This window comes from Rhineura floridana, chromosome 10 (genome assembly GCF_030035675.1).
Source record: "Rhineura floridana isolate rRhiFlo1 chromosome 10, rRhiFlo1.hap2, whole genome shotgun sequence".
NCBI lineage: Eukaryota > Metazoa > Chordata > Lepidosauria > Squamata > Rhineuridae > Rhineura > Rhineura floridana.
This window is the reverse complement of record NC_084489.1, coordinates 35,048,941-35,072,148: the sequence shown is the minus strand read 5'-3', so window position 1 is coordinate 35,072,148 and position 23,208 is coordinate 35,048,941. Positions and strand designations below refer to the sequence as shown.

Here is a 23,208-nt window from a genome sequence, read left to right as displayed (position 1 = left end):
CAGATGACTTATCTTGTAGAGTGACACACCATAGAGAGCAATTTAAAAGCAGTCACCATATGTCAACCATATTTTCCTTGGGAATAAATCACTTCTGCATGAACAAATTAGGAGGGGGGGGAACTGTGGCCCTACAGAAGTTGCTCAACTAAAACTACCATCATCCATGACAATTGGCCTGTTGACTGGAGCTTGTAGGAGAAGTACCACAACATCTGGAGGGTCACAGGTTCCCAACATCTGCATTAGGGATAGAGCAAGTGGTCTCAGTTTCAGAAATTTAGAACTTGTTTGTCACCTAACATTGATATTGTTATCAATCCATCTATCAGATAAAGCAAAGTATAAAGTATTATACTGCAAGTATCATTCAAATCAATTCATTAATGCAAGTAATGAATTCTGATATTCATGTGAAAAAAGGCAGAGGAAAGTATTCTATTTAAAAGTACTCTATTTATGATCATGGGACTGGAAACAAAGCCCTGTGAGGAGAGACTGAAAGAACTGGGCATGTTCTTGAGAAGAGAAGACTGAGGGGAGATGTGTCAGAATTTTTCAAGTACTTCAAAGATTGCCACACAGAGGGCCAGGATCTCTTCTCAATCGTCCCAGAGTGCAGGACATGGAACAATGGGCTCAAGTTGCAGGAAGCCAGATTTTGAATGAACATCAGGAAAAACTTCCTGTTAGAGTGGTACAACAATGGAATCAATTACCTAAGGAGGTGGTGGGCTCTCCAACACTAGAGGCATTCAAAAGGCAGCTGGATAGCCATCTGTTGGGTATGCTTTAATTTGGATTCCTACATTGAGCATGAGGTTGGACTCGATGGCCTTATAGGCCCCTTCCAACTCTACAATTCTATCATTCTAAACTTTTTTCATGTGTGAAAATAAAGAAAAGAAATTATGGCATCTGTCTTGATAAACAGATTACACTCCCTCCTCCCCAAAAATCACATATTGTACCAATAACAATAAGATATATTAGAGGCCATCACAAGGGAAATCTAAATCTCATCTCTTACATATTCTTCTATGTTGTTTGCAGAATATTTTCAGACAATACAGCTATGTGATTACTGCTTCAGAGATATGAACAGATCTGACAATCAGAGCAAAGTTAAATGCCTACGAATGAACTTTTTCAAAAGTAAGTATTGTTTATTTTAAAGTTCTGGTAAAATTTGTGTATGTGTGCACATGTACATATACAACATCTTGGGATGTGGGCCTGTGTACGTTTGTGAAAACAAGCAGTTCATTTGGAAAAACATCCCCTCAATACATGTAGATATTGACTAATAGGCAAAAAACCTTCCGGTTTAAGAATGTACCTGTCGCCAAGAGATATTTCTATCAAACTTTAAAAAGCAGGGAAATTGGGCAACTATAGTGAATGCACCAGGGGAGCAGGAGACCTGAACTCCTCCTTGAGTTATTGTACTGCCCTACAAATTGGTCAAAATGCAAACACAATTTGGGTTGGTCATTTACAGTCCAATCCACTTCCTGTGTAGCTTGGAAGAATTTGGTAGCATGTGCCTCTGAGCATATGGTGAGTGGTGGCAGCACCTGCCATCTCCAAAGATGGAGAATTACACTTTTGTATGTTTGTTGGTGTTCTTCTTACTTTGCTTCTTTCCTGTGTTACTACTGTTTTTACAGAGAATCTAACCTAGAAAATTATATTTCTCTCATTATTCATCCTAGAAATTTGTGTCAAATTTATTTTTATTAATTTTAAAGCATTTTTATAGGTCAATGTCATATGATGGTGAAGACAGCCTTGTGTGTTTCAAACTGGAGGTTAAGCTCTATTTCTATTTTGGGTGCATTAACAGTTGAATCTGAAACTGCAGTTTGATGTAAAATCAGACTGATTACAATATGTTGCTACTTAAACAATGACTCTAGCTGTTGGAAAAAACGAACTTGGCCTGCTCAAGATGCATGTTTTCAGCCTATGCTTAAACCACTCCACTTAAGGAAAGGTGGGCATGGTCAATTAAAAGCATAGACCACACCTAGAATTTTGCTAGAATATATATCACCTCCCACTGTTTGATCTTGTGCAGACTGAGACAGTCCTCATGTCCATTGGAAACTATTCAGCAGAACAGTCAGTGCCATTATTCCACAACTGTTTCTGGGGCTTTTTTTAGTTTTCCAAAGTGTTGCTCTACTTTACATACTGACAGAAACAGAAGCAAAGGAGAATGATTTACTATAGGAAACTTCACTAAAATGCAAATCAAATCAAACATATTTAAAGTGACCATCTGAACTATATCAACTGTCTTAATAGTTGCTTCCTCCCTGATAAAACAAGATCAGCATAGCACATGTCTTGTTTCTGTTATTTGGGCTGATTGCAGGTGTTGCCACCACTCACCATATGCTCTGAGGCACGTTACCAAATTCTTCCAAACTACACAGGAAGTGGATTGGACTGTGAAAGACCAACCCACATTGTGTTTGCATTTTGACCAATTTGTAGGGCAGTATAATATCTCAGAGAGGAGGTCAGGTTTCCTGCTCCCCTGGTGCATTTACTAAAGCTGCCCAATTTCCTTGCTTTTTAAAGTTTGATAGAAATATCTGTTGGCGACAAGTACATTCTTAAACCACAAGATTTTTTGCCTATTAGTGAATTTCAGTGCTTTTAAAGGTAAGAAATGGGATCCTGTGCAAGTTTGCTGAGAATGGATTGATCATTTGCATGCTTATTGAGTTCAGTAGGATTTACTCCCCTGCAATCATGCTTAGGATAGGTGAAACTGACCACAGGGGATGGGGAGGAGAGGAGGGGAGGAGGGGGAGAGGAGCGGGGGAGGAGGGGAAGAGGAGCACGCAGGAGGGGGAGGGGAGGTTTGATCATTTGCATGTTTATTGAGTTCAGTGGGATTTACTCCCATGCAATCATGCTTAGGATAGGTAAAACTGATCATGTGGAGGGAAGCCTGGAGTGGGCAGGGGAGGAGGAGGAAGGGAGAGAAAGGAGGGGAAAGGCAAGTCTGATCATCTGCATACTTACTGAGTTCAATGGGATTTACTCCTGTGCAATCATGCTTAAGATAGGTAAAACTGACGATGGGGGAGAAGGGGGGAGAGGAGAGGGGAGCAGAAGGAGTGGGAGGGGTAAGGAGGGGTTTGGAAGGAGAGGGGGTGAAGGGGCAAAAGGGAGGTGATGGGAGGCAGGAGGAGGGGAGGGCAGGTTTGATCATTTCCACGCTTACTGAGTTCAATGGGATTTACTCCCGTGCAATCATGCTTGAAAATGAATTGGACTGCCTTCAAGTCGATTCTGACTTATGGCGACCTTATGAATAGGGTTTTCATGGTAAACAGAATTCGGAGGTGATTTACCATTGCCTTCCTCTGAGGCTGAGAGGCAGTGACTGGCCCAAGGTCACCCAGTGCGCTTTATGGCTGTGTGGAACCCTGGTCTCCCAGGTCATAGTCCTAGGATAGGTAAAACTGACTGGGGGGGGAGGAGGAAGAGGGGGAAGGAGGGGATTGGAAGGGAATGGGGAGGGAAAGGGAGGGGTGAAGGAAGGGGCAAGAGGGAGGGATAGGAGGGAGCAGGAGGGAGGGAAGTTTTGATCATTTGCATGCTTTTTGACTTCAGTGGGATTTACTCTTGTGCAATTATGCTTAAGAACTGACCTGGGGGACGGGCAGGGAGAGGATGAGGGCAGGAAAGAGAGGGGGAGGAAGGAAGGGGGGAGGAGAGGAGATTAGGAAGATGGGTACCGGGCAGAGGGGAAGCTCCTTTCCTTTCAAAAAGGAAAACATTGTGAACAGTATCATTCCTTTTCAGGGTTTCCCCCACCTTTTTATTCTACAGCAGGCACATATAGCCTCCCACCCAAATTTAAACCAAAACTGTCCCTGGCCACATCCACACCAGACCTTTATTTCACTTTAAACAGTCATGGCTTCTCCCAAAGAATCCTGGAAAGTGTAGTTCATGAAGGGTGCTGAGAGTTGCTAGGAGATACCCTGAACAGAGCTTCAATCAGAGCAGCTGACTGTTAAACTACTCTGGCCACTCGAGCTCTGTCAGGGGAATAGGAGTCTCCTCTCTCACCCTTCACAAACTACACTTCACAGGATTCTTTGGGGGAAGCCATGACTGTCTAAAGTGAAATCAAAGTCTGGTATGGGTGTGGCCCCGATTAGCCAAGCCAAGCAGCTGGGAGTCTGGCTTTTAGAGCACTGACAGTTGGTTCTTAGTGAGCATGCCAGACATTATCATTGAGTTCAATGCAAAATTTCTTAAATTAATTAAAAATCAGCTAGGCATTTTTTTTTAACTTTTAAACTGCAAACGATGAAGGTCAGAGTATGGGGCAAGGTAAGTAATAGGATTACAAGTACTCTGTGCACATGGCTGATTTTTAATTAATTTCAACAGATTATGAGCTCAGAGAAAAAAGTCCAAAAGGGCTCTGGTTTTTCTCCCTCTCTTTTTACACGTTGAACTCTTTATTCTCTCTGACTGTTTTGTGTATCACCATGAAAATTTAGAGGGTTGTTAAGTAAGCATTTCTGAGTTCAAGACCATAAGTTTTGTAAGGTTTTGTTTTGAAATGAGTTTATGGGAAGCATCAGAATGGCATGGGGGTATTTTCAGTTTAACATTGCGGAATGCGAAACATGCATGCTGACTATAATATACCTCCGCTCTTGTGGCTGTATATTTTCACAAATTCTGGCACATCTAGTACAACTGATGCTGTCTGAAAATATTTCCATGCTAGTACTGCTTCACTGCTTTGCTATAAATGCCCATTCCACTGCTTTTAGCAGAAACTTTGTAATTATTCTGAGTGTGAGTGGGATTAGGATTTTACCTAATATAAAATGATGAAGAATATTGGATAAAAATAATTAGAAATTATTATTAATCGTAACATTATATAAACGAGATGCTGTAGATATTTATGATAAACAAATTAAAGGGAAATTAAGGCAACTCACAATGCATTTGTTGTGCACTTTATATAAAGGTTGTAAAAGACCAAAAAAAGTTGGAGCTTCTTTATTAATACATTTCAGACTTCACAGCTGAATTGCTATAGTTTAAAAAGAGGTCTCATGAATGAAGATCCACATCTAACTATTTAAACAAGGTAACCAAGGTTCAAATTTCGTGTCCAGATTTTTTTTTAAGTTCTAGGTTCATAGCATATTATCCCTTTACTCTCAGTTTATAAACAGCATTTAATGAGCTTTTGTTAAACATGTTTTTTTTCTTTTTAGGGAGATGAAATATCCCATTAGAAGAGTATAAACCAAAGTAGAGGTGAAAACTATTCAGTGTGGCTATTTCACTTCATTACCAGTTATGTTGTTCAAATTGATACAAATGATCTCCTTCTGTTTCTGACTGTCAGTTTGTCTGATTAGTCCAACTAATTGTTCGGGCTGGGAAGATCTCCTATATCTAAATAGAAGATGTGTGGTTTGTAACCTGCTTAATTCGCCTTATGTCCTGCATGGCCCTCAGTATGGTGTTCATTAAAATATCAGCTGTTTTGGTTATAGAAATGGCAGTATAAGCATAGGCATATTTTTCTTTGTTAAAACGGCCAGATTGTCCATAAATAATACACACCTTGTTGAAAATGGCAAGAAATCATCAGGTACATATGATGGCATTTTTAAATTTCTCCATGTCGCATCTCCTCATACTGCTACATTGAAGACAATGACAGCAAGGATATTAGATGACAGAGCTTTAGGGCAGAATGAGGTCGACTAGTCCAAAGCCTAAATTTTGGCATTTGTGTTGCAACTTAACATTTGAATGACAAATACGGGCTGCAAATCTAGAACTGTTGAGTGCGCACACTCACATATTTGAGGTTTTCTTCTCCCCCCCCCGCGAAAGTGGCTGCTATACTTAAGTGGATTAGCAATTCAGCACTAAGAGTTATTAATGGGCAAAGAAAGAAAAAAGATGTCATGTTGTATTTCTCTCCATCCATGCTTTATTCCAAAACCACAACGGTTATTTTTCTGTATCAGTGTTTTCAAATGGAGAAAGAAAAAACTTGGAGGAAGAACTATGTTTGGTTCCCAAGACAATCACGATGCTCTGTTGGCAGTTTTGCTACCATGGAAACTTTCCAGGGCCTTCTCTGTGGTGACACCTAGGTTATGGAATCCTCTCCCCTCCAAGGTACATCTGTATACCTTCCATTGGCAGACCAAGACACACCTTTCTGCATAGGCCTTTGGAGATGGAAGATGAGTGAAGAATATCTCTTATGCAATGTTGTTTTGCTTGACATTATGTACTGCATGATTTGCTTGTTAAACTGGGCTACATGAAATTAGCCCTGGGACTGCATGGTGAAGGAAAAGCTATAAATGCATCTTTAGAATTTCAACAAACTCTGAGAACTTGGAAGCAAAACACAGATTAAATCAATAATAAAAGCAGTTAGAGTTTTACAAGATTGTTAAAAAATGATGACTGGGCAGGCACAGAACCCATGTGTGAACACAGACACCAAGAAAGAATCTAATAGTATTTGAGAGTTAAAATACCTTTATCCTACAACGTTAGAAGTGCCACTGTCAAAACATATTTCCACTCTACTCTACCTCATGTATGACACACATTAAGAATCTATGTAAAATAAATGTATAAACTGCAATCCAAAGACCTGCAATAGGAGCTGTCTGTTTCTTTGCTGTTGGGCTTTTTTCAAGTGTACATCAGTGGTGATCTTCGAGAAATCTAGATGGTCATTTATCTTTCCAACACACCATTAGTGTTAACACCATTCTTGGGATTTATTTATTAAAAATATTTTATATTATTGTTTACAGAACAATAAAACAACATAACTAAATATAACAATAAAAGCTAAATCAATAAGACAGCAGTATGACATCACTATCAATTACAGTAGCCAGAGAAACCAGGAACCTGTATTAATGGTCAGGAACAGCTTGGGTAAAGACGAATATTTTAAATTGTTGATAGAAGCACCCAACAGTTAGTGCCCACCAGATCTCTGGGGGAGATCTTTCCACAAGGTAGGCACCACCATGAAGGAAGCCCTTCTCTGAACCACTGTGCGGTAGTACTGTTCACAGGGCCTCCAGAGATCGCTGTATCTGGGCTGGTAACTTGGTCTGAGCAGTTTGGGGCTTTACAACTCAGTACTAAAACTTTAAACTCAGCTCAATAGCTAACTGGCAGCCAATGCAGTTCTTTCAGAACAGGTGTTATATTGTGTGTAGAAGGAAGCTACATTTAGCAGCTTTGCTGCCACTTTCTGTACCAACAAGCTCCACATATGAGGGTTATGAGAAAACCAGGGTTTATTTATTATATGACATGCAAGTTTACTTTTTAACGTATGCACAGATCACTAAACAATTCCTAGAGTTGGCCAGAAAAAGCAGAATATTCTAAGTGGGTCAAGCTTCTTTTTGGAGTATGCATTCTCTTTGAGTTCCTGTCAAAAGTTATCTCAGGGTGCAACCAAATACAGGTAACATGGGGACACAGACTTGTTTAAATTGGTTTAAATATATTTAAACGTATTATGTTAATGATAGTGTAATCCTTCAGAAAAAAATAATGCTGCTCGCTGTGTTTAATGCTGAATCCAAAAAGAACACTGTATATGAAAATATTAAACAGATTACAAGACAGGAGGACAACATTGTTTAAGAAGCAAGTGACAAACACAATTATTACAAGACATAAGTGGAAAAGTGATATGGCAATGGCCTTTGTCACTACAGATCTGTAGCCGTTCAAGTAAAAGCAAACAATACAGAAGCTATTATTAATAAATGACTATTAAAAGCTTGCTAAGTAAGCATCTGGTGTTGGAAGTAGCAGAAGAAAGCTTTGCTGCTATTTAGAGGGGATAAAATATGGCAGACTGGAAAAGTTTCAGCAGTGAATGCTCTACCCAGGCCTGAATTGTTCATCAGCATCCTATTCCAGACAAAAAATTTGAACGATATCCTAAAACACCTGCCAAATTATAATGAATTCTTGTTTGCTTAGTTATCTACCTACACAATTGACTCCAGTACTCAGTTATTTACACCTAGGATGCTGAAATTATTTAGGAAGCATCCAAATAAAAGCAAGCTCTATTCAAAAGGGAAAGAACACCTGAAAATGTTACAAGATAGGACAACACTACAATTATTACAAGATACAAGTTGAAAAGTGATAGACCAATTGCCTTTTCTTATGTATCAAGTACAATTTCTTAAGGAATACTTTCTGCACCTTTCTGCACCTATAGCACTAAAGCAACACACAAAGCGTTTGAGAAGCTTCCATGGAAACTCACCCAGAAACTGTCAGACCGGATACAATTACTAGGGAATATTCCCAGTGACTGTTCTTATTTTCTTGGTTATTCCAGAAAATGCAATGTAGGAAGTATTTCTACTATTGTCTATATCAGGGGTAGCCAACATGGTGCCCTCCAAATCACTGGTAGCCTACATGATGCCTTCCCTGACCATTGGCCATACTGGTGGGGCTGATGGGAGTCGTAGACCAACATCATTCAGAGGGTACTACCCTGGCATGACTGCACCTATATTGTTTTCCGCAGTTTACGGAATTTAGTCCATCAATGGCTTAAGTCCCATTGATTTCAGTGGGTTAAGAGGACCTGGCCCCAAGAAATTTAGGCCCTTGAAAATTAATGAAGGAAAAATGGATTTCTTTCCCCTTTGTCACACACAGCAGGCGTTAAAAGCAGGCCTGTGTCTACCAAGCAGAAAAAGGGTTAAGCTCACCCCGTTGTAAAATTCCTGAGCATCTTTTGGTGCCAAATGGCTAAATGTGTGACCAGAGATCATTTATTTAGTATTGTTTCTCTTGATTAATATACCTGTTACTATGTGATCTTGGAAACCAGGTTTCTGAGATTATAGAGCAGTTAAGAGAAAATCTTCATAACAGAATCAGAAGTGGAAGACAAGATAAAATTTTAGTTTGATATTCAATTTTTATAATAGCATGATATGTATAATTTTATTCCATAAATGTAATAATTGTGTGGGCCACTTTTCTGCTCCCCTCTGTGTTTGATGGAGAGTGGCTTGCTGCCATTTACCCCTTTTCCTTCATTGTGTTCCCTAATCATTCTTTGTATTATATTCTTTATATTATGTGGCTTTTGATTGTAGTATGGTGATATAAACTTAATCTTTCTCTATAGCAGTGTAGTATATAGAATTTTCCAGTCACTTTAACCAAAATTGGCCTTGCATCATGGTATTGTCTAAAGGAACATGCCGTTATGTCCTATGTCCTGTGGATGTTCTTGACCAGCTTGACTGGTCAGGAGCCATGATAGAATGGAATGTAAATGGTACATATTGGTTTCAGAACAGTACAAGATCATCAGTAATATATGACAGTAGAATGGTGAGATCTGAAAAAGGGAACAGGTTGACATCAATGAATACTATGGGAGATGGGAGGTATGAATATACCTGTATTCATTTTAATAAAGTTATCTGGTTGGTTGGAAATATTTCAAGAGGGAAGAAACTGTTATGTTACATAGAAAAGAATTTGGGGAATTGGTTAAATGATTGTCACATGCTGAAATTGTACTTTATAAAAGGAGCTTGCACACAGTGCCTCTTTGCAGTCCCTCTTGGATACTTCCTGGATGTGTTCTGGGGGGACTGACCTTGCATATGCTTGTTTTATTTTTTAAAATAAAGGCCTACCTTTTTGCTTTAAGCCTGTGTCAGAGATTATTATTTAAGGGACCCCCAGCAAAGAACCCACAGGAGAAATACAAAATTCTCCAACATGCACATACTAACTATTCAATTGATTGTTGCATACAGGGACAGAGAACCTGTGGCCTTCCAGATGTTACTGAACTACACTCCCATCAACCTCAGTCAGCATGGGTAACGGTCATGACCAATGAGAGTTGGGAATCCCAACAACATCTGGAAGGCCACAGATTCCCCTTCTGTTTTACATTGTTTGAGGACTGCAGCCACCGAGGTTATGATATAAAATGTTGCATGATTCTCCATACTTTCTGTCTTACTTGCCCCCACTGATTTAAGCTGTCTCAAAGCCTAAATTATAGAATACCAGGATATAAAACAGTTAAACTTTAGTGATTTAATTATATACACTACAGAAGTACCATTTTTGTTGTGTACCACTTTATTAATTCCACTTAATAATGGTTGGTACCTGGCTACTTACAGAACAGTCATTTTCCACACAAGCCTAGAACAAACTCTTTGTTGAGGCATTTCACCAATTCCCATTGTCATCTTAAGTTAGGTGGGTCATGGCTAGAGAGAGACCTTCTAGGTCATGATGCCTTGGACATGCAGTCACTAGAGAAGTTCATCCAGCACCGATGTTGATGTTTCTTTGACGCCTGATGAAAAAATTGTTTACTTGTCTGGGCATTGCTACATGGTTTATAATTGATTTTAATGTTGTTGCATAGTTTGGGTAGATTTTAGTGATTTTCCTCCACCTCTCCTGCTTTTCATTGTTTTTATTGTATTTGTTTTTAAACTGTGCACCGCCCTCAGAGTCCTCTTATTGAAGGGTGGCTTATGAATAAATATATAAAAATAATTATCGATGGGGAACTAAGGAGAAACTATTTCTTGCTGGAGTAGGAAGATAACCCTCCTGCCTACTCTCAGTCACCATTTGCTTATATTCAGTAGAACCCTGCAGCAGAGACTGCACATATATTCCCAGCTTTACCAGGGGAAGAAAAAGTGCAAGAGAATCTTTATAATGTGTCCTCATTCATTTTTAATTATTTTAACAGATTAAACTGCTAGATGCAACTCTAGAACCGGGTTCGTAGTCTGGGAGTCTTTTTAGACTCTTCCCTCTCACTTGAGGCTCAAGTAGCCTCGGTGGTTAGGAATGCGTTTTACCAACTTCGGTTGGTAGCCCAGCTACATCCCTATTTGAGTAAAGAGGACCTTACATCAGTGGTACATGCTCTGGTAACCTCACGTTTGGATTACTGTAATGCGCTTTACGTAGGGCTACCTTTGAAGACAGTTCGGAAGCTACAACTAGTGCAAAATGCGGCGGCCAGATTGCTGACAAGGACCAAGCGGTCCGAGCATATAACACCTGTTCTGGCCAGCTTGCACTGGTTGCCAATATGTTTCCGGGCTAGATTCAAAGTGTTGGTATTAACCTATAAAGCCTTATACGGTGCGGGACCACGATACCTTGCGAAACGCCTCTTCCGATATGAACCGGCCCGTGCACTACGTTCTGCTACGAAGGCCCTCCTCCGGGTTCCAACTCACAGGGAGGACCGGAGGGTGATGACAAGATCTAGGGCCTTCTCAGTGGTGGCCCCCGAACTATGGAACAGTCTCCGCGAGGAAGTACGCCTGGCGCCAACTCTGCTCTCCTTCCGGCGCCAGGTCAAAACCTTCCTATTCTCTGAAGCATTTTAAGTTACACTGATTTACTTTTTAAAATGTTTATTGTATTGGATTGATGATTGTATTTTAGTATTATTTTGTTATTCATTGTATTTTTATGCTATTTTATGTTCACCGCCCAGAGAGCTATTGCTAGTCGGGCGGTATATAAATTTAATAAATAAATAAATAAATAAATAAATCTTAGTATGTTCCCAAAAAACAACCATGCAACAAAATGCTTGGGGAACTACATTCTTGATTGCAAATTGTACTTGCCTTCCATCTGTGAAGAGCATCTGCACTATTCATATCCCATGCATCAAGATCTATCAACAAGCAGGCTGGCTCCTGTTTTAGGAGCTTCTCTGTACAGGTTTTGACACGTATGCAAACTTCATGATTAGTATTGACCTTCTAAGGCAAGTTCCATTAATGAGAGTTAGTGTTTAAAGTTAACTAACTCTAACTATAAAATACTGGTTCTTGAGCTGGTCTCCTCAAGAAAGTAGATTGCAGAGGATGCACCATTGTCCTTCCTCCAAATTCTCTAATTCTCTTTGTATTTTTTATATAAATGAGCAAGGGAAGAGTAGATTGATCTTATGCTTCAAGAGTGAAAATAGCTTAAGATGAGCACTGCTGATTACAAATGTGGTCACTGTCAAATCTAATCCCCAAACTGACTACTAGCATATTCATATTCATACATCACATGCTGGGACTCCAGAAGATACCACTCCCTCTACATAGATGTAGTTAAGGGCCAAATTACACATTACTAATAATAATTGCTAATTACTAATACTGGGTGGGTCTAAAGTGGGGTGAATGCATATTTGCCTGAGGAGGTGGTCCCTGGCATTCTTAAAGAGACAGTAGTACAGCTAACACCTTAGACCTGGAGGTTTTCGATAATGACTACCTAGTCTAAAATGTTCACTTTTTAAGGATGATGCTCAAGCCATTCAGCTTCAGATCTTGGAGGAAACAGATTATCTTGACCCATTTCAGGCTGCATTTGGGCTTGCATTTGGGACTAAAATAGTCTTGGTCGCTTGATGGACCTTTTCCAGAGAAGAAACAGGGAAAGTGCAATCCTGTTACTTCTCCCAGATCTCTCAGCAGCTTTTGATACCATCATCCAAAGTATATTGGACTAGCTCTGCAGGTTGGGAGCCAAAAGCACAGTGATACAATGGTTCCACTCTTATCTACAGGACTGATAGTATAGCTTGGCTGCATGGGACTTGTGCTATGGGATCTCAAAAGGTTCAATCTTGTCACTGTTTAACATCTATATGAAGGTGTAGGGTGAGGTCATCAAGGAATGTGGACCAAGGTATCATCAGAATACTAACGGTTCCCAATGCTACTTCTTGTTATCTGAGCCAGGTGAGACTGTGCAGGTCCTGGACTAATCCCTGGATGCAGTTGTGGGCTGGTGAGGGCCAATAAACTGAGACTGAATCCTGATGGGCCCAAGTGGGTAAGTGCTTCTCGCGTTCAGGAATTAGGCAGACAGCCTGTTATATTGTATTCCATCTGAAAGTGCGGGTGTGTCTGTAATCAGTGTGTCGTTTTAATGTGTTATTGTGTTTTAATAACAGTTTTAATAATTTTATACATATTAATCACCCTGAAATTATTTATGAAGGACAGCAAACAAATATATTGAATAAATAAAAATAAATAAATAAAAATAGCCTAGATCCAATAGTGTTGCTGGAGGCATATGTGGTCTCAGCAGCAAGGAGTGCCTTTTGACAAGTACATCTGGTTTGCTGGCTACAGCTGTTCCAGGATAGCGATAGCCCTGCCACAGTGATTCATGCACTGGAAACCTCCCAGTTGGTTTACTGTGATGTGCTCTATGCGGGCTACCCTTGAAAATGGTCCAGAAGCTGCAGCTAGAATAGAAAATAGTAGCTTGACTGATGAGTGCTGCAATCTACTGGCATTATGTAAAACTACTTTTGAAAGACCTGCACTGGCTGCTAGTATGCTAACAAGTCAAAATCAACATGCTAGCAAAGACCTACAGAGTCTTATACATCTTAATGCCTAACTACCTGAAGGATTGTATTCTCCCATATTGATCTGCCTGTATTTTGAATTCATCGGAGGAGATCCTTTTGGTTGTACCACAGCCAGCTGAAATACATTATGCATTTGCATGGGAAAGGGCCTTCTCGGTGGTAGCAACCATTTTTGGAATGTCCTCTCCTGTGAGATATGGCTAGCATGAACCTTTCTTGCTGTTTACCACCAGGGTTTTACAAAATGTTAGTTCCTTGTCTGCAGTTGATATTGTTACTGTACTGATTGCTCTGTGTTGTTTTATGATTACTATTTGCATTATGTTTGCTTTTAATTTCTTCTAGCCCTGTGATAGCCGTGCAGTGAAGGGAAGGCTAAAAATAAATAAAAATAAATAAGAATATATCATCCATGCTTTCTAGAAAGCCTACTTAAAGCAGCCACTTTTATTTTGCAGAAAAATAGATATAGGCAGTAGTGGTTGGTGGGGCACAGGGCTGGTGCCAGGCATGACTGGACCCTTGGGCACCAGCCTGTCCCAGGCCCGCAGCACCATAGCCCAACACACCCCTGATACAGTTGGTTCAGGGCTAATATGTCTGCCTGAGTGCCCCATCTACCTCTTGTGTCATGTGAATGACATCTGCTCCTAGCGCACATGCCTGCTATCAACCAAGATGGTGGCAGGGGCGTCAGCCTCTTACGGAAGCCCCTGCCACCATCTTGGGTGATAGCAGGCATGTGCACACAGTGCGCATGGCATTCACATTGACAGGAGAGGTAGGTGGGTGCGCTTATTGAAGCCTGTGCTGTCTCCATTGGGGAGGTGCCTGGGAGCTCCCTCTCCATGATCCGTGGCAGGGTTGGTTTGCAGGATTCGATGCATGTTATGGATATATGCTGAGTTACTCTGCATATATTCATAAAAAAGAGTTAATGCACCCAGTAAGCTAAACTGAATTGCAAGTTGTTCCTGAAAGCTAAAAAGGCTAAGTACTGTGTGCGGTTTACAAAAGAGATCAAAAGGAGACTTTAGGTTAGAGAAAGAAAAGCAGAACAAAATATGGGAAACAATGGCTGAAGAATCAATACTTAAGACAAACATCCCAAGGTTGGAGAAAGACAATTATGCTACTTGGAATCTTCAAATGATGGCATTTTTGGAAGGGGAGGATCTTCATGAAGTCCTGACTGATCCTGAACCCTCAGTAGCGGATCAAGCAGCCACTACCTCCTGGAAGCATAAACAAGCCAAGGTTAAGTCTCCTCTTATTTCTGCTTTATCAGATGAGGCACTAAATGTTTGCATGGGCTGTAAAAGTGCTAATGAAATATGGGAAAAGCATGAGAAAGTATACCAGAGAAAAATCTCAAAATCATGTGATGTTTCTCTATAAGTCCTTGTACACGCTGAGACAATCGTTAGACAGATCTCAATCAACATGTGGAGAGATTTATAAATCTGCTCCGAGAATTAGAAAGTTGTGGAAAGTCTTTAAATGAGGATTTGCAGAAAGCTATACTACTGGCTTCTCTAAATGAACATTATCATATCACAGCTTGCATACTAGAACAGACAGATCAGAATTTGGATCAGATTATGGCATATCTTAAAGATCAGGACTATAAAGAAAGACAAGAACAAGCTCGGTCTGAAAAAGCAAATTTTACTGTGGGTGGAAACTGCAGCCAAAGGTAGGATAGAAAGATGAGTCATCTCTTGAAGCCACAGCAGGGCACAGATAAACAAAGAAATAATTGCTTCAAATGCAAATCTTCTAATAACCTTCAAAGAGATTATACTAGGAGAGTGGAGAAAGAGTTGATTTTAAAGGGAAGCAAGCTGAAAGAAAAACAAATAGTCAAACTAAAGTGAAGCATTCCAGTTACCATGTAGCTGATGGAAAGGATTATAAAACCAGATTTTTAATTGATACTGGGGCAACAACACATTTAATAAATAATAATAATCTGTTTAAGAACTTTAGCCCCCATACACAGAATGTAATGACAGTATCAGGATATGTTTTCTGTTCGCAAGGAACAGGCACTGTGGTTCCCCAGGGGAACACACTGACTGACTGAGATGAAATAAAAGGAAGATGGAAGCAATACACTGAAGAACTCTATAAAAGAGATGACAGGATGACAGAGTCATTCATGGAGGAACCATATGATGAAGAACCAGAAATTTTAGAATGTGAGGTGAAAGCTGCTCTTAAAATTCTTGGAAGAAACAAATCACCAGGAATAGACGGCATACCAATAGAGTTGCTACAAGCTACTGAAACTGAATCTGTCCAAATTTTGACAAACATTTGTCAAGAAATATGGAAAACTAAACAATGGCCCACTGGAAGCGTTCAATATATATCCCACTTAGAAAGGGGATCCCAGAGAATGCAGTAATTACCGAACTATTGCCTTAATATCCCATGCAAGTAAAGTAATGCTCAAGATTCTACAACAAAGGCTCTTACCATATATGGGGCGAGAAATGCCAGACATCCAAGTTGGATTTAGAAAAGGAAGAGGCACCAGAGATCATATTGCAAACATACGTTGGATAATGGAACGGAGCAAGGAATTGCAGAAGAAAATCACCCTGTGCTTCATAGATTACAGCAAAGCCTTTGATTGTGTAGATCATGAAAAACCATGGAATGCGACTTCCCAGGAGGATTGTTCCGCCTGTGACTGCCTCTGAGACGAGCTCCCGTCTCAGAGGAAGCTTTTTCAGTTTTAAAACCAGTCAGAAGAATTTTTTGACTGGTAAAAACTTTCTCCCAGGCAAGGGAGAAACGAAGAGATCACCCACAGAAGCTTCGTTGTGTTTGTTGGGGACTGGAATTCATTAGGATCGCTTATGAACAAAGGTGTAGCCAGCAGCGTCTGACGGAGTCAGGGAATTCAAGCAAGCTCAAACTGACTAAGCGAGACGTTTTTTTTTCTTTAAAGAAAAACGGATTTTAACAGGCAAACATCCTTCTGTCTACTACTATCTACTATCACTCTTATCATTGTTACAGTAAAAGAGATTTGTTATAGAATCAGCAACAAAGAATCCCAGGGTGAGTTATACCTTTCTGTTTTATACACGGAATTAAGGAAGAAGAAAATCGAAATAGCTTATCTTTGTTTTTATTGCAAAAAGCTGGCCTGGAATTGAGCATTATAAAGATATAAACGGATGAGGGGCATCTAATTTGAAGAGAAATATCTGATTAATATGAACATTTGAGTATTATTTGTTTGGGACTATTTTTTCTGGTCTACTTTATTTTGACAAATCTGCTTATTCTTTATGCCACTAATTATTTTGATGCTGGGAACTAAGTTTGTTTTGCACTCTTGGTAACATAAGAGATAAGGCAGTCTGTCTAGAAGATGATGTCAACAGGCTTGGAATATTAACTCCTTTGTTGCTGGAAAAAGAAATAAATTGCTCTTTGCTTGAGAATAGTGGCTATATTGGAAATTGAAGGGTTTTTTTTTTTGATCTTAAGAATGACAATCAAGAAAGCGGCCGAGACCCTGGATGTACAGGAAGGGGTTCTCTCTTTAAACATGTTTCAGAAAATAATGGATGAGATTAAGATAACGAAACAAGAATTGAGACAGAGCAGACAAGAGATGAAAATTGAATTTGGCAAAATGAAACAGGAGCTGAAAGAAATAAAGGATTCTATGAGAAAAGAAGATATAACTGGACAAGCAACAGGAAATGAAAGAAAAATTAAAGGGAAGGTGCAAGTCCTGGAGACTGGAATAGATATATCAAATGTGGAATTTGAAAAAGATTTGGACTTTATAGCTGTGATGGATCCTAGTGACAAAGATTACTGCTTGGAATTCAGCGCTGTCTCTGAAGGAATTGGTGAAGATATCAGAGATAAATTTATCAATGTCTCAAAAAAATTTCTGGACTGGAATGATCTGATGGAACCTGAGATAGAGAAAGTTTATAGAATTAATTCCAGATATGTGACAATGGAAAAACTCTCAAGAGATGTGCTAGTGCACCCCGTAAAAAAGAAGAACAGAGATGTGACTTTACAACAATATTTCAGTAACACAGTCAGAATTGATGGCAAGAAAATATTTGTGATGAAGAAATATTTGTGATGAAGGATGGACGATGGAAGATGGATCTAACACTGATAATGGAAGAATAGCTGTTGAAACTACTGGATTTATCAGACTTGAATAGATGGATTAATTGACATGTCTAGTTGGAGAAAAATCGATAGAAATATTTCTCAAGAACTGGAAACCTCTCTTTGACTTTTTGTGGAAAGAATAAAATGATATGATGTTAATGAGATTTAATGATTAACCAAGATAACCACTGGAGGAAAGTGATTTTGTAATATATTAAGGGACAGGTTTGTTATATACTATAGACCTATAGCTGATTTAAGACAAATCGGAAGTCAATATTTTTATTGTATTAGTTATTAATTTGTTCTTTTTATTTTTGTTTTGTTTTAGAAATCTGAATAAAAATTTATATTAAAAAAAAACACCATGGAATGCTTTAAAAGAAATGAGGGTGCCACAGCATCTAATTGTCCTGATGCGCAACCTATACTCTCGACAAGAGGCTACTGTAAGGACAGAATATGGAGAAACCGATAGGTTCCCCATCGGAAAGGGTGTGAGACAGGGGTGTATTTTATCACCCTATTTGTTTAATCTGTACGCAGAACATATCATACAGAAAGCAGGATTGGACCAAGATGAAGGAGGTGTGAAAACTGGAGGGAGAAACATTAATAATTAAGATATGCAGATGATACCATACTCTTAGTAGAAACCAGTAATAATTTGAAATGAATGCTGATGAAAGTTCAAGAGGAAAGCACAAAAGCAGGACTACAGCTGAACGTCAAAAAGACTAAAGTAATGACAACAGAAGATTTATGTAACTTTACAGTTGACAATGAGGACACTGAACTTGTCAGGGATTATCAAACGGCACAGTCATTAACCAAAATGGAGACAATAGTTAAGAAATCAGAAGAAGGCTAGGACTGGGGAGGGCAGCTATGAGAGAACTAGAAAAGGTCCTCAAATGCAAAGATGTATCATTGAACACCAAAGTCAGGATCATTCAGACCATGGTATTCCCGATCTCTCTGTATGGATGTGAAAGTTGGACAGTGAAAAAGGAGGATAAGAGAAAAACCAACTCATTTGAAATGTGGTGCTGGAGGAGAGCTTTGCTGATACCATGGACTGCGAAAAAGACAAATAGTTGGGTGTTAGAACAAATTAAACCAGAACTGTCACTAGAAGCTAAAATGATGAAACTGAGGTTATCATACTTTGGACACATCATGAGAAGACATGATTCACTAGAAAAGACAACAATGCTGGGAAAAACAGAAGGGAGAAGAAAAAGAGGAAGGCCAAAGAAGAGATGGATTGATTCCATAAAGGAAGCCACAGACCTGAACTTACAAGATCTGAACAGGGTGGTTCATGACAGATGCTCTTGGAGGTTGCTGATTCATAGGGTCGCCATAAGTCGTAATCGACTTGAAGGCACACAACAACAACAACAAGGCACTGTGGAGCTACTCTGCACAACAACAGAGGGCGCCAGACAGCTTGAATTGAAAAATTGCCTATTTGTTCCAGCTTTTAAAGATAATTTAATAAGTGCCACAAAAATAATGGAGATTTGAGGTGAACTGCATTTATATGACAAAATTTGCCAAGTTTTAGATCAAGGAGGTGTGTTCTACTGCAAAATTGAAAAATGGACTTTTGTATTTGGAATATTTTGAAACTATGCATGCAAATAACAGCCAAAGAAAATGGTAATTCTGGATGTTTACGTGTTTGGCATCGAAGAATGGGACATGCCAGCTTAGCCAGAATCAATGCTCTAGAGAAAGAAAATATGATTAGAAAATATGATTAAAATTGTACAATGTAAATCCACAGAAAAATGTGAATGTTGTATAAAGACAAAAAGTGTGAATTTCCTAACAAAAGTGAAAGGAAAGCTACAAAACCTCTAGAATTAATTCATGCAGACCTTGGTGGACTCATCAGAACACCATCACAGGGCAGAAATTTATACATGCTTACTTTCATAGACAAGTACTCAAGGTATACTACAATGTATCTACTGAAAGAGAAAAGTCAAGTATTTCAAAAATTAAAGCACTATATCAGAAGTGTATCCAACAAATTTGGGAGAAAGCTACAAATTATAAGATTGGACAATGCAGGGGGATTTGTGTCCAGGGCTATGCAAGACTTTCTATGTGAGGAAGGCATAGAGCACCAGACTACTGTTGTTTATAGTCCGGAACAAAATGGGGGTGTGGAATGCATGAACCAGACTCTTGAACAGATGATTCATTCCTTGTTGGAAGATGCACAGTTACCACAGAAGTACTGGGGGAATCAGTGGTTACTGCCACCTATCTGCAGAACTGGCTTCTGGCAGCTGCAACCAGCAAGACACCTTTTGAGCTATGACATGACTGCACACCAGGTGTGTCTCACCTTCGTGTATATGGGTGCAAGGCTTTTGTGTACATCCTGAAACAAAAGGGGTCAACATTTGACAACACTGCCAAGGAAGGAACATTCATTGGACATTCTTCAATGCAGAAGGGATACCGATTCACAGATCACAAAACTGATGAAGTTGGAGTATACAGAGCTATCTACTTTGATGAAGAAAAGTGTGCACACCAACCAGAAGGGGCGCCACACCAAACAGATGACAACGAAATAGAAGAAGAAACTGAGCTGTTCTTCTACAACAGAATGGATCACAATAATACACCAGCAGAAGAAAGCAAGGGGTCTGAGCCAGAAGAGGCATCAGAGCCAGAAGGGGTAGTCAAAGCGACAGCACCCATACACTCTAAACACACCAGCAAAAGTGTACCACCAGAAAGACTTGTTTACCTTGTGAGAGATGAACTCCCAGAGCCAGAGCCCTGAAAAGAGATTGAAGCCTTACCCCAAACTTCTATATATCAGCACTGTTACCAGACCAGATGTGGCGGTAGCAGTGGGATACTTGTGCAGAAAAACCAGCTCACCAACCAAGAAGGACTGGGAAGCAATGAAGCGAATGGTGAGATATCTGAAGGGCACTGCAACCATGAAACTGGAGTTAGCGGCTACTTGAGATCCCAAACTAGTGGAATATGCAGATGCTGCTTGGGCTGAAGACACTACAGATAGAAAATCTACCAGTGGAAACATCTTCTACTATGGAGATTCAGTGATCAGCTGGGCAAGTAAGAAACAAGAGAAGCAGAGTATGTGTCAGCTTCTGAAGCTAGCAGACAGTTGACATGGCTACTTCAATTGTTCAAAGATTTAGGCATCTCTACACCTGGGGCTGTCATGATGCATGAAGACAACCAAGGATGCATCAGGCTTGTGGAGTCAGAAGGGGTGAGTTTATGAACCAAGCACACAGACGTAAAACACCATTTCATTAGAGATACCTACCACAGAGGACTACTCAAGATGAAGTATTGTTCAATGGAAGGCATGACTGCAGATGTTCTGACAAAGGAATTGGGCAGTCACGTACTGCAAACTGCGAGACAAGATGAACCTTGAGGGCTGAACCAAACAGGAATTGCTCTTGCCCCACTTCCAACACCACAGATCACAGAATGGGGACACCACCCTCCCACCCTAAGGAGGGCCCTTCTGGGTTACAGGGGCCCTCAGCTAGGGCTCAACCTGGCCGCCTTCTGGTGCTGGCCCTGGTGGGGCAGCACAGGCAGGGCAACATTGCTCATCTCCATAGAATAGTAGAGTTGGAAGTGGCCTATAAGGCCATCAAGTCCAACTCCCCTGCTTGATGCAGGAATCCATTCCAAACACCAACTGTTGCTGCTGGTTCCTGAGAGGGGTGAGGCATGAGGGGCACAACAGGAGCATCGGATTGGCTACTCTGCTGTCCCCACACTGTCCTGACTCTCTGCGCTTCGCCACTCCCACTCTCAGGAACTAGCAGTGATACCCAGTGTTCAGAAGGCAGGTGAGCAATGCTGCCCTGCCTGTGCCGCTCCACCAACTGGTACTGGATATGGGACCCATGTCAGGATAGCAGTCCCGTGTCAGAGTCCTGCTGCAAATAATCTTAAAGCTGCCATAGCTTGGTGATGGGAAGTAAATTGGTTCAGAGCCCTGATTTATGACTATTTTTTCTTCAAAATAGAAGTGGCCACTTTTAAGTTCACTTTTTAATAAGCACGAACAACAAACATGTAGTTTGGACCTCAGGCATGTGTTAACAACAGGTATAGCATCCTTCTCTGAGCCACAATGGAAACAAAGTTGTTCTGTGTCTAGATCCAATAAGTGAACATAAGATTTATGAAATTATATGTATAGTTACCCTTGTGTAAATTGTTACTTAAGTACATAACTTAGAAGACCAACAATGGAGATCTCTGTGCAACAGATGGCGTTAATTCCTAAAAAGCAATGATCTCTTTGTTACAGAGCAATTCCTGCCTCTTGATATTGAATTCCTGGATTGCAGCATTTGGGCTAGGAAAATTACATGCTGAAGTCCACCCCACCCCCAATATCTGCTGCATACCTTATTTAAAATAATACTGGGAGATGATGAATCTTGGATGCATATGGCACCAAATTAAAATGCAGTCTGTGTTTCACTGTAAAAAAGCCCATGAAGATAAAATGGATGCTTTATATAAAATATTTACATATAGAATGTAAAAATGTACTATGGTTGGTAACCTTTATGACTTTGGGGAACCATGTATTTACATATCTCTATCTTCGCATGTGCGTATCTGTGTGTTGTGTATATATTTTTAACAGTTGACAGCTGTTTTAGAGGATACAGAGAAGCCAAGCTGAATGAGAGTCTTGATTACTTCAAGATTAGCTATCTTAAGTTTCTATTCATTTTAAGTGTTGTTAGTGCGAAGAGTCATTAGTCACTTCCTTGTCTCATAGAACATCAGCATACATTTACATTGTTAATGAACATTTGGGGTAAATGAATTAATGGCACTTTTAAACATCAATTCAATACTAATAACTTTGTATGTTGCAGCAATGTTAAGGTTCAGAAAAAACTATAAAGTCTTCTGTGTCTAGGTAACTAATTGCTTTAGGCACACAAACATACAAAAAGAGCACAACTGATTAAAAATATTTCCAAAAGATGCTAAAAACCATAGAAAAGAACTAAGGTGCAGCAGATATGACCTTTTAAGACTAAAGTTTTAATTGGTGGCTAATGTGGGCAGAAGGTTCCTCTGTGGCGCAGAGTGGTAAGCGGTGGTAACGTAGCCGAAGCTCTGCTCACGGCCGGAGTTCGATTCCAACGGAAGGAGGAAGTCGAATCTCCGGTAAAAGGGGTCGAGGTCCACTCAGCCTTCCATCCATCCACGGTCGGTAAAATGAGTACCCGGCATATGCTGGGGGGTAAAGAAAGGCCGGGGAAGGAACTGGCAATCCCACCCCATATATATGGTCTGCCTAGTAAAACGTCGCAAGATGTCATCCTAAGAGTCGGAAACGACTTGCACTTTAAGTGCGGGGACACTTTTACCTTAATGTGGGCAGAAAAAAAAGCAATAGTGAAGTTAAAAATATTTCATTAGAATAGCTTCCTAGTATGTCCAAACTTTTAAACATTAATAAAAATTCTTATTTTTCTGTTGGACTAATGTGTAAATATTTGAATAAT

The 23,208-nt window shown here is 39.9% G+C and overlaps 1 protein-coding gene and 1 long non-coding RNA gene across 8 annotated transcripts in view; one reads left to right on the top strand and one right to left on the bottom strand.

Moving 5' to 3' along the window:
* LOC133365475 (uncharacterized) overlaps positions 1–9,762 on the top strand; it is a 31,721-nt gene extending 21,959 nt beyond the window's left edge. Inside the window, exons 2-3 of one of the 2 annotated variants that reach the window (XR_009758223.1) lie at positions 1,054–1,155; positions 6,039–9,762. This is a non-coding gene — a long non-coding RNA (uncharacterized LOC133365475). Of the gene's footprint in view, positions 1–1,053; positions 1,156–5,270 lie in introns of both variants that reach the window. The other variant, XR_009758222.1, reaches the window with a different exon arrangement.
* TBC1D5 (TBC1 domain family member 5) overlaps positions 1–23,208 on the bottom strand; it is a 741,088-nt gene that overhangs the window by 221,300 nt on the left and 496,580 nt on the right. The gene's annotated exons all lie outside the window — the stretch shown is intronic.